Source organism: Nycticebus coucang, chromosome 12, assembly GCF_027406575.1.
Source record: "Nycticebus coucang isolate mNycCou1 chromosome 12, mNycCou1.pri, whole genome shotgun sequence".
NCBI lineage: Eukaryota > Metazoa > Chordata > Mammalia > Primates > Lorisidae > Nycticebus > Nycticebus coucang.
The window spans coordinates 41,706,580-41,718,831 of record NC_069791.1 but is presented as its reverse complement, the minus strand read 5'-3'; the positions used below and the strand labels follow the sequence as shown (position 1 = coordinate 41,718,831).

Sequence of the window (12,252 nt, the reverse complement as noted above, 5' to 3'; positions counted from 1 at the left end):
ATATATAAACAATCTGACTAAGAGGTAAAGCATTTAAATATTTGGTAGAAAATTTACCCCTGTCTCTTCCTTGTCATCAGTATTAGCAGAGAACATAGTAACCCTGAAGTCATTATAACGGGAAAATAGAGAAGAAATGAAAGTAGAAACCAGCTTTGCAAATATTGACTAAAGCCCAGGAGCCTTAAAAGCCAATATGACTAATCACAGAAATTTCTGTACCTGGTTTCACAATTTCCTCCGTGGATAAGGTATAAACAAAAGAAGAACAAAACAATATCTGAATAATCTTGCCCAGATACCCTCCTCTTCTTTTCAGGATCTATAACCTATTTTCAGAGACAACGGAGCCAGAAATCAACCTCTTAGGATCAAAATATTTCAAAATCTGAGATTGAGTTTTTCAATACCCTCCAATGGTGTCCGTTCTTTTTCAGAATAAAGAGCAAGGATCCTACAATGACTTAAGATGCCCAGTACTGCCACTCCCACCCTTTCCCTATCTTGCTTCCATTCAATTTCATCTTTTTTACTCTACCATCTCTTATGCTATCTAGTCCAGAGGCCATCGTTGACCTTCTTATTCCAAAACATGCCGGAAACTTTCTGATCTCATGATTTTTACTGTATCCTCTTCCTAGTAGATTCTTCCTGCAGACTGTCAGATCCCCTTGCCATTTTCAGATATTTCCATAAATATTAACTTTTCGGCCAGGCTTTCCTTAAGAAAACTATTTAAATTACAATATTGCACAACATTTCCAATACTTCTTACGTTATTGCATAAAAATAAAACCGGAGTATTTATTAATTTATTTATGGCTGTTCTTTCTCGCTACAAGAATATGCAGAATAAATTCAAGTCACCACAGGAAGCCCTCAGATAGTTTAATGAAGGTTGTTTTCAGTAAGAAATCAGGAGATCTGAACACAGACAGAAAGCACTGGCTACTGATATTCTCTGTTACAGAGTACCCTTTATCCAGGTAGGATCTAAATATTGGTCCTCATTAACTTTATTCACTAACATCTATTACTGATTTTTTGAGATGATGGTTAGTCATAATCCCTACATAAATAAAAAGCTGAAAATAGGAGTGTAATTGGATCCCTAATAGTGTAGTTGATCTCCAGGCAGTAATTTGGTTGTTTGATATGTGGGGTTAACTAGACCGTTCCCAAGGAGAATTTCACTCCTATTATCCTGACCTATCTGGCTTTGGCTACTACAATCTCCCTTTCAAAGCTATCATCAAGGCAAAAATGCCAAGAGGCATTCCAATAAATTCACTGAGTTCAAACAAACTCCTCCTGGCACCAATAAGTAGCAATGATCTTATCCTTTACAGATTCATAATAAAGATTAATTGTTCCTGCCAGATTACATGCCTCCTTTCTTTCCCCACTGGCCATATGACAAGATGACCCCAAACAGCAACCGCAGATCAGTTTATTTTATATTGTTAATGAAGTGTTTCCCATCTCCAAAAACCAAAATGTTTAATATTCTGTGATATGCAATATGGGAACAATGAGAGAATGGCCGTTCCTACTAGAAGACTTGGTTTCTGCACATAGGTAGTATAGCTCTGAGGGACACAAAACCATGTGAGAGGCATTGTTTTTTTTAAATATGTATATACTTCAAATTGAAGGATTGAGATGTTATCCCCAAGATGGTGCCCTCATTGTACCTTGAAAAGTCCGTTGCAGAGTTTCATCAGATTCCCGACTGATGACTGTACAGTTAATTGCACAGTATTTTCAGAGGTATTTTATGTGTAAATTATCTTGGTTTAGTAATATTAACATGATGGAATCTTGCTTTTAAGAAATTAAATCTCTTTCTATCTGAGCCTCATTTTCCTGCTATATGAAGGAAAAAGATAAACTTGGGTGATATATAAACATTTTTACAGTTCTTATTTACTCTGTCTCTTATCCAGATAAGTAGAAAGCTATTTCTGCATGATTTAGGCATTTGAACTATGGAGAAAATACATGTTCAATGACCTGACTCGGTGATGTCTACTGTGTGGTAAAGATATGTACCTGGATGGCATTTGCTCCTTAAAATATCTCCCTAATTTATAACTACTTGAAATAGTGTAGTATGTATTTTAAAAAAAAATCTTTAAAATTATAGGACTATTAGATCCAAAAAGAAATTGTTAAAGCTAATGAAATTTTGAAAACTAATAATGGTGAGTAAATTAATTCTGCAAAGAAATCAACAATTGCTATTAACCACATTTGGTTATTATTATCTCTGAAGCATGTTCAATGGTGAAAAAAACTCTAAATTTGATACAACTCATAACACTGCTTAAATATCGAATAAGACAATTTTCTGAAACTCTTTGAAATCTAAGACATCTTAGTGTGTTTCTGTAATTGCAGTCTCTACTGGAGATCTGGAAAATCTATTTTCTAGATAAATATTGCCTCACCACTCCAAGTTACATGATTGCATTGTTGAAGTGTTAAATACCATTAAAGCTAAGTATATCTTTATACTTGTAGTCAGATGAAATACCTCTTTACTTATGAACATGGAAACATAATATGAATAATCTATTATCAGAGTTAGTGACAGATCTAACTTTTCCCAATAGGTGGGTAAAGCCTTTTACTACTAATTAGTGGTAGGAATTATAAGGTCAATGATCTTGGAGGTTTGACAGTCTTATTAGCTTAAGAAGCAAATGATTGCTGTCAAAAGACTTAAGAGAATGCTTTACATGGGTTAGAAAATGGACAGAAAATGATTTAGAATTAATTATAAAAACTGAGGTCATTTAGCACTTTGTGGCTAATATTCCATATTCATTTATTTATTCAACAAATAGATATCGTTTTTGGTTTGTTCCAACTATCTTTCTAGGCACAAGGCATATGATAGTAATAAAAACCATAATACTTGCACCACAGATCTTGTAGTCTGAGAGGGAGAAACAGATTTTTTTTAAAAAGAAAATGTTAGTAAAATATATAATATGTAAAGGACATAATAAAGACTAGGGAAAATAAACAAAGATGGGGAGCAATGCACTAAATGAAAAGTGTTTACTGCTTTTTAAAAAGAGACACCAATAGCATTAATGTGATGGGATGAAGGTCTGAAGAGGGAAAGCAACAAGGCATGAAGCCACGTGAATAAAGTGAGGGAGAGTGAGCCTAGCTATAGAAAAAAATGTGCAAAGGTTCTCTGCAGAAGTATCACTGGAATGTTCAAGAACATTAAGAAAGACAAGCACAGTGCAAGTGCAATAGCAGGATGAATCCTAAGAGCCAAGGCCAGCCAGGAAGCTAACAAGAGCATAGATCGTGGGAATTCTTCAAGTCCATCATCTACTCAGAGTAAGGTGGGAAGTCACAGGAGGATGTTTACCAAAAAAAAAAGAAAAGAAAAAAAAATGGTCTAACCCAAATGTTAACACAGTCATTCTCATTGCTGTGTTGAGAATAGTCAGAGGAAGAAGAAGGCTTAGGCAGGAAAAGAGGAGGATCAGGTAGGAGGCTATAGGAGTTGATGACCAAAGAATGAGAGACTGACCCAAATTTGTGTTACGATAATATTAGTGAGAACTGATTTTATTCTTTAGCCATGTGTAAAATAGAGTGAAAGGTAATTTTTTTAATGGAAAGAGGGAGTGATCATTTAATGATATTAGATAGAACATGTTTTGGAGGTAATATAAGAGTTTTACTGTAATATTCTAAGTCTGAAGTGCTTACTTGTCAATCACATAGAAATATTGATTGGGCAGGTGTCTACCTTGATCTGGAGTCCATAAGAGTCTGTGAGAGCTTAGATAAAGAATTTAAAGCTTTAGAACAATAAAATCACTAAAGGAGTCGATACATATAGAAGAAAAAAAAGAGCTTCAGTAACATCAGAGCTTAAAAATTACTATGAAATAACCTTTTCATTCTAAATTATGGTCTTTACAATAAACATTACCTGATTAGCCACAGAAGTGCTAAACATTGCAGTCGATAGCTGAGCCAGTAAGGTAGCCATTCATCTCCTAGCTATTAGTTAATAATTTAGTCATAGTCCTGCTATCACAATAATTCAACTATCATTTAATAATTCAGCAAAATTTCAAAATGGATTTTGAGTTCACCCTTAGGGTAAATCATCTATTCAACATGCATAGCATAATCAGGAAGGAGCAAGTACACTTTTGAATCTCTGAAGAAAGCCACCAAGTATGTATGTTCCAAACAGCATCACATCATTAGACCAGGAACCATTACTGGTGAGAATATGTAAATTCATGCTTTCTACAATATGCTTTTCTGAGTCTAACTCACAGGTATAATGGACAGAAAGAACAATATTTGGTAATTTTCAAGGAATAAGAGAGACATTAGATTTTTGCAAGTTTTAAAAAAGTTGTTATACTGACATGGTGAAAAAGTCGGATTCTCAGAAAGAAATAGATGGCATATTCAAAGTGTGCAATTTGAAGAAGAGTTTAATATAGGGGCAAAAGTGACAGCCACGATTCAGAGCAGTAATTTGGCAAATGTCATAAAACTAGTATAACTGTCATTACAACTTAACTCTTTCTGACAATAAAGTTCACAGATTTAATGTGATATCGTACTTTTCACATATCCCCTCTCATGGTTTGGAATGAACAATTCAAGGAAAAGAAACCCAAGTCTCAAAATATCTCAGCAGGATAGTTTGTGTGCACAGTGCTTTGGAGGTTAATATTTTGAACAGAAAACAGGTTGTCCTGTTATTAATAGAAAAAAAATGAAGATCAGAGTTTTTATATATTTAATACAATTATAATTACTCATAAGAAAACTGTTTACAATATTTTGATTTTTGTCTCATTTATAAGAAAAAGAAATTTTCTTACCAAATAATCTATAGGCATTTGATGAGGGGGACTGATAATTAAATGCAACCACTGAGGTATTTGGAGAGTATAAGAGGACGTTCTAAAGAAAGTTGCCAGAAGACTTGTACCATGCTTGCTTATGGTCACTATGCTTATTTTCTTCCTTGGTGCTTCACGTCTTTGAACCTCCCTTTAACTTTCCTAATTCATCCTTATTTCAAAGTCAGACTCATGCCAAAAAATGAGACTGCCTCTCAGAACTTGAACACAGATCAAGTCAAAAGTACACTCACACTATCCTCAGCATCTATGAGGGAAGGGACTGTTCCACACAAGGAGATTGCAAAGGTTGATTACTCTTCTGGTCTTGTTTCCTGTTAGGCCTATCATGCCTCACATCCTCATTATCATACTACCCCATCTAATGTAGAAGACCATCCACTCATGTGTCTTTCCCGCATTGCTATTTGTGTAATGTTTAGAGATTCCCTTCCCTGATCAAACTTAATATCTCCCTACTACCCAAATCATAATTGAAAAACTTCAAGAAGAATTGAAATTGGCATAGCTCCTTCTGTATTTAGTAGTGAAATTACTTTAAGGTGGTCCCTAATACAATGCCTAAATCAGTACAAGCTTATAGGCCTAAATTTCTGAAATATGGGTTTGAATTTTAAGTGTTTTGGGGTGATTAGAATGAACTAATTGATAAATATTTAGAATAAAAGAAACATCCAGGTGGTGTCATTAAAGAGAAAGATGTCACTTCTTCTTGAGGACAATTAGATGAGGCAGAAACATGCTCCTTGCTTATGCCATCTCTGCAGACACCTGCTGTTTCTCCACTCGCCAGATATGAGGTTATCCACATATCCTGAGATGCAGTTTGCTCACCTTTTGTTTCCGTATTTCATGCTAAGCAACTGATGGACAGATTAGAATATGAAGAATGCTTTCTACCTAAATACCAAGGTTTCCTTATCTTTCTGACAAGGGAAATTTTAAAGAGTCTAAGGAAAAGAGCTTTGGACCAAATGTCAATATTATATTCAAATTCTCTTGAACTTCTTTGATTCCCACCACTATACCAACATTTTTTTTTTTTTTTGAGACATAGTCTCATTATGTCACCTTTGGTAGAGTGCTGTGGCATCACAGCTCACAGCAACCTCAAACTCTTGGGCTTCAGAGATTCTCTTGCCTCAGCCTCCCAAGTAGCTGGGACTACAGTGCCTGACACAATGCCTGGCTATTTTTCGGTCGTAGTTGTCATTGTTGTTTGGCAGGCCCAGGCTGGGTTCAAACCCACCAACACCAGTGTACGTGGCTGGCACCCTGGCTGCTGAGCTACAGACACCAAGCCCTATACCAACATTTTTTAAGTCTTTCATTCCAGAGTATCATTTATACATGTCTCTATTAGATATACAGATCCTCATAGAGGCAAAGAAACACTAAACTTATACATGGTCAGTCTTAAATATGTTCTGCATTAATGTATCATTTATCTTTTGTTGAGACAGTAGATAGAAACTTCTGCTTTTGTAATAGGTTTCAATATTTTAAGTGGAAAATTATCCGTATATTTTGTAGGGCTTTAATATAATGCAAACTAGAGGTTTGTAATCTGGGTTCTCAGAATAAAGTGGAAATAAGTGGAGTTCAACATACTTCACCTCTGTTATGGTTACTTTTATGTGTCAACTTGGCTAGTTTATGGCAGTGCCCAGATATTTGTCCAACTATGGGTTTAGGTGATGCTATAAAGTACTTTTCTAGTTGTAGTTGCTATTTAACTCTTTAGTCTTTAATTTATCAGATTATATTCCATAATTTGCATGGGCCTCTCCTAGTCAGTTAAGGCTTAAAGAGAAAAAAACTGAGATCTTCCAGGGGAAAAAGAATTCTTCTTACGGACTGTATTTGAACTTGAAACTGCAATAGCAACTTTTTCCTGGTTCTTCAGCCTTTTGGATTTGACAGCTCCCACAAAATCTCTGCAAAGAGATTACATACCTCATGGCTGAGTATCACTATTGTCACTTTTAAGAGATAGAAAATATAAGCTATAAACTGGAAGACAATATTGGCAACATTATGTGTTCCAAGCACACATAAATGTGATAAAAAGTTTTATCGAAAATATTCAAAAATCTCCTCTTAAATCTTAATAATAAGGGGAAAACAATTAAAATTAGCAAAACACACGAACATCTTTTTTTTTGTTTGTTTGTTTGTTTTTTTGTGGTTTTTGGCCAGGGCTGGGCTTGAACCCACCACCTCTGGCATATGGGACCAGCGCCCTACTCCTTTGAGCCACAGGCGCTGCCCACACATGAACATCTTATATCGAGACTATAACTAAGCATATGAAACAATTTCCAACATTATATTTTTTTAAGAAATTGCAAACTAAATCAATGAGCTGTTAACATCTCTACATGTCTATTAGAATAACAGAAATCCAAAACTCTGAAGATTTCAAAAATTCTGGCAAAGATTTAGAGAAAGAGGATCTCTTATTCTTTGCTAGTGGAAATCCAAACTGGGACAGCTACTTTGACAAACAGTTTAGCAGTTTCTTACAAAGCTAAACATAGGGTTATGATACGGTCCAAATTGTCATACTCACATCTTGGGTTTGCAGTTCCAAGCAGGGCAGAGTAAACAGATATTTTTCTTTCCCTTAGAAGCAATACAACTATAAAATCTGTGCAGAATGCGTAGCCCTGGTATTTGAGGACTCTGAAAAAAAAAATAACAATAAGCGGTGTGTAGACCATCACAATCCACATGCCACTAAGCCTCTGTCGAGTTTGCCATTTTTCCTTCTGCTATCTTTAGCCTAAACTCAACCTAATAAGAATCTGTAAAGGAATAAGCAATAGGAGGCAGAAAGATAGAGCAATACATGAATGTTCCCTTGTGAGAAGTAAGAGGGGAAACTTATGACTCAGAAAGGATAAGAAAAAAAAGGTCTCATTTTTGGTTTATCTTTGTGTTTTGTTATTCTTTTGTGCCATAGCTTCTAATAAATTCCATGATGGTAACAGAAACTTGTAAGAACGAGCATTCTACGAGGTGGAAAATTTTCTCTTCATTCAGTAAGTATGAGGTTCCATGAGAACAAGGGAAAACGTTCTTGCTTCTCTCTCTCTCTCCTCTTATTGTTGCTCTTGGCTTTTATCTCTGTTACTTGGAGGGGAGGGGGTTCAGTGCAATCAGAGAAGTGAGAAGTGTCTCCTGGTACAACAAATAAGGCAACTCTTCAAAAAGAGAAACGTATTTGGGAAATAACAGAGGTTGGGAAATTGACCTCTAGAGTTAATTGTGGACTCTTGGGCTCACCACTAAAATTGCACGTCTGTGAATCTGGTACAAATTAGCATATCAAAGACTGTGAGAGCTGATCTCATGGACAGATGTCCACCCAGATCCTAGACTGGGCACTGGATGACTCACAAATGAGATCTAAATAGGGTGTAGTTCTCATAATGCAGTATTCAAAATGTCAAGGTACAATCCATAGTTACTTACCATATAAAATAATGTGAAGTCATTAATATCAAATCACATAGGAAATGGTGATCAAGTGAGACCAATGATGACATAGGTGTCAGTATTATCTGACAAAGATTAAGAAATAGTTACTATATCATTCTTTAAAAAATTGATTGTGAACACTTTTGAAACATGTATCAAAAATAGAAAGTATCAGCATTCAGAGACTTAAAGAGAAGACAAATGGAAATTACGGATCTGAAATACACAATAATTAAAAGCAAAGTAGTTTAAAAATGAGCTCCAAAGCAAAATGAAATTACAGAGAAAAAATAATCGGTAACTTTTAGATAGTTCAATAGATACCATCCAGTATTAAGAGAAAGAAGAGAAGATGAAAAAATGTATGTGAACAGGACCTCAAAGATCTGTGGAACATTACCAAATGATCTAACATTGGCATGACTTCATTCCAAATAGAGAATAATAACTGTAGAGAGAAAAAATAATTGAAAATAATAACATAAAACTTCCATAATTCAGCAAAAGACATAAACTTACAGATCCAATAAAGTGACCAAACTCGTGCGCACTTCAGTAGCACATACATGCACTAAAATTGGAATAATACAGGGAAGATTAGCATGGCCCCTGTGCAAGGATGACACGCAAATTCATGAAGCGTTATGTATTTTTAAAGTGTTGGAACAAACAGGGTCTACTTTGGAAAAAGTCCTCCCCAAGATGGAGCTTCGTGAAAATCCCAAGTCCCAGGCAAACATTGGTCTTCACACAAGCCAGGTTTTGCTCCAGAAAAATGTCTCCTCTAAAACATTTGCACAAATGTGGCTCACAGGTTAAGAACATGAAAGGTAATTCACTTAGAATTGTTGTGAAAGACAAAAGGCCAGAGACAGCAGTGTTTGTAGGAAACTCTCCAACTGGAGTGCAAAGTAAATTACATTTATAAGAATTCACAAGGGGAGCCAAGTTTGCAGGTGTAGTGAATATAGTAAAATGTATCAGAACCCAAGATACTTTTCTGGAAATAAGAAAGTCCACACTGAGGAGAGTCCCTGTGTGTGTCAGGACTGTGGGAAAGGGTTTATTCGGAGCTCTTCCCTTATGTGGCATCAGAGAGTTTGCTCTGGAAAGAAACCATTTGAATGTCAAGAGTGTGAGAGGACCTTCAATGATCACTCAGCCATCTCCCGGAACCTGAAAACTCACACTAGAGCTAAGCCCTACCCATGTCAGGACTGTGGAAAAGCCTTCCACCAGAGCTCCCACCTCAATAGGCATCAGAGGACTCACACTGGGGAGCCCCTATATGTGTACCACCTTTCCAAATGTGGAAAGGCATTTACTCAGAGCTCACACCTTATTGGGCACCAGAAAAACCACAACAGGACAAAGTGGAAGAAGAAACAGTCTACTTCATAGCTCTCAAGCCAGTTGAAGAGACAGTGACTTTTCAACTTGATCCTGCAATAGAATATGCATTGGATGGTTGGGAATTGCTTCTGAATGTGAAAGAAGCAGAGTGAGGACGTTCTCAAAACCAAAGAACCACCAGGGACACCACCATTCTTTAATGAGTAAAGAAGAAAAAGTGAGTAGTTGTCAATACATTAAAAAAAAAAGATTTAATTTTTCAGTCAGTTGATGCGCTACTGTTTTCTCATTTGTTTAGTCATTAAAAGTTATATTAGTAAAATCTGAAAATGATTATAATTTTTTTTTTTTTTTTTTGAGACAGAGACTCACTTTGTTGCCATTGGTAGAGTGCCATAGTGTCATAGCTCCCAGCAACCTCAAACTGTTCGGCTTGAGTGATCCTTTTGTGTCAGTTTTTCATTTTTAATAAATAGGGGGTCTCTCTTGCTCAGACTGGTCTCAAACTCTTGAGCTCAAGTGATCCACACTCTGCCTCAGACTCCAAGAGTGCTAGGATTTTGTGTCGACAGTAAAATATTTGTGGACACAAATACTTGAACAAGGACTTGAAAAACAATGTGGTTAAATAAACTATATATTTCTGTGTAAAAAAAAATTAAAAAAATAAAGTGAGCAAACCCTAACTGGAATGAATTTAAGAAAATCTATACTTATATACATTGAAATCAAATTAAAGACAAGGGAAAAAAATCTTAAAAGTAGAAAGATCAAAAGGACATATTGCCTGTAAAAGAACAATTCAAATGACTACCAGTTTTTCATCAGAAAAAATAAAATCCTAAAACGTTAGCACACATTTTTAAAGTGTTAAAACAAAGGAATTATAAATCCAGAATTCTGTATCTAGTAAAACTATCATTCAAGAATGAAGGGGAAATTAAACATACTCAGATGAAAGAAAATCGGGAGTCTTCACATCTAGAAAGTTTGTTCTAAAAATATGCTAAAGGAACTTCTTCAAATAAACAAAAAAGTAATAATACTACAGAAAATATGAAAGGCAAGAAATTAAGAAAGATCAACAAAATGATACATATCTGAGTAAATATAGTAGTATTATCTTCTTGCATTGAGTTCTTTAAATTTTATGTGATAATTGAATATTAAAAATACATTAGTACATAGGCCTTTCAATGCTTGTAGATATAATCAATAAGGAAACTATTGCATTAATGAGGATAACCTAGGAACTTATATAGTAGTACAATCTTTTACATTTAAATTGAATTAATATTGTATTATATCCAAATAGCCTTTGGAAATAGAGCTCTGATTTTTGTAATGCCTTAAGCAACCGCTAAATCAATTATAAAAAGTGTTTTCAAAATTAAACTGATAAATTAAAAATAAAATGCTAGGATGTTCAAACCCCCCCTCAACAAAGAAAAGGGGAAAACAAGGAATAATAGTATAGGAAACAAATAATAAATGGTATATCTAATTTCAACTATATCATAACATTAAATATAAATGATCTAAAGATACCTATTAAAAGATACAGATTGTCATAATGGATAAAACATATACTTCTAATAAGACTTTCATTTCAAGTATAATAATATAAGTATGTTAAAAGAAAAATGATATAGAGATCAATGAAACAGAATAGAATGCCCAAAAATGAATCCTTGCGTATACAGTCAACTAATATTTAAAAGGACATCAAGAATATGTAATGGGGATAGCATAGTCTTTTAAATTGTCAGGAAAACTGACACTTATGTGCAAAATAATGAAATTGGACCATTGTCTTATACAAAAAAAAAAAAAATCAATACAAACTGGATTAAAAATATAAATGTAAGACCTGAAACTTTGAACATTTAGAAGAAAATACAGGGAAAATTATCCTTAATATTTGTTTTGGCAATGATCTTTTGGATATCACATGAAAAGCTCAGGCAACAAAAGTAAAAATTAAGCAGTGGACTATTCAAAACTAAAATGCTTCTGCCTAGCAAAGGAAAGTCAATAGACTATTGGGTGGTGCCTATGCTCAAAGGAGTAGGGCGCTGGCCCCATATACCAGAGGTGGCAGGTTCAAACCCAGTACCAACCAAAAAAAAAAAAAAAAAAGAAAGAAAGTCAATAGACTGAATAGGCAATTCATGGAATAACAGAAAATATTTGCAAACCATAGATCTGATAAGAGGTTAATCTCCAAAATATATGAGAAACTTGCACAACTCAATAATAATTTTTTTTAGAAAACCTAATAACTTGATTTTAAAGTGGGTTGTCTTCTTTTTTTTTTTTTCTTTGAGACAGAGCCTCACTCTATTTTCCAGGCTAGAATGTTAATGGCCTCAGCCTATCTCACAGCAACTTCAAACTCCTGAGCTCAAGCAATCCTCCTGCCTTGACCTTCCTGAGTAGTTGGGACTACAGATATCCACCACCGTGCCTGGCTATGTTTTCTATTTTTATAGAG

General features: G+C 34.9%; 1 non-coding gene and 1 pseudogene across 1 annotated transcript; both read left to right on the top strand.

Moving 5' to 3' along the window:
• The first annotated feature begins 8,948 nt into the window (after positions 1-8,948).
• Positions 8,949-9,059, top strand: LOC128562892 (U6 spliceosomal RNA). Its single transcript, XR_008373591.1, has one exon. It is a non-coding gene; the product is annotated as a U6 spliceosomal RNA (small nuclear RNA).
• Positions 9,060-9,107: 48 nt separating this feature from the next.
• Positions 9,108-9,806, top strand: LOC128561922 (neurotrophin receptor-interacting factor homolog; annotated as a pseudogene).
• The last annotated feature ends 2,446 nt before the right edge of the window (positions 9,807-12,252 follow it).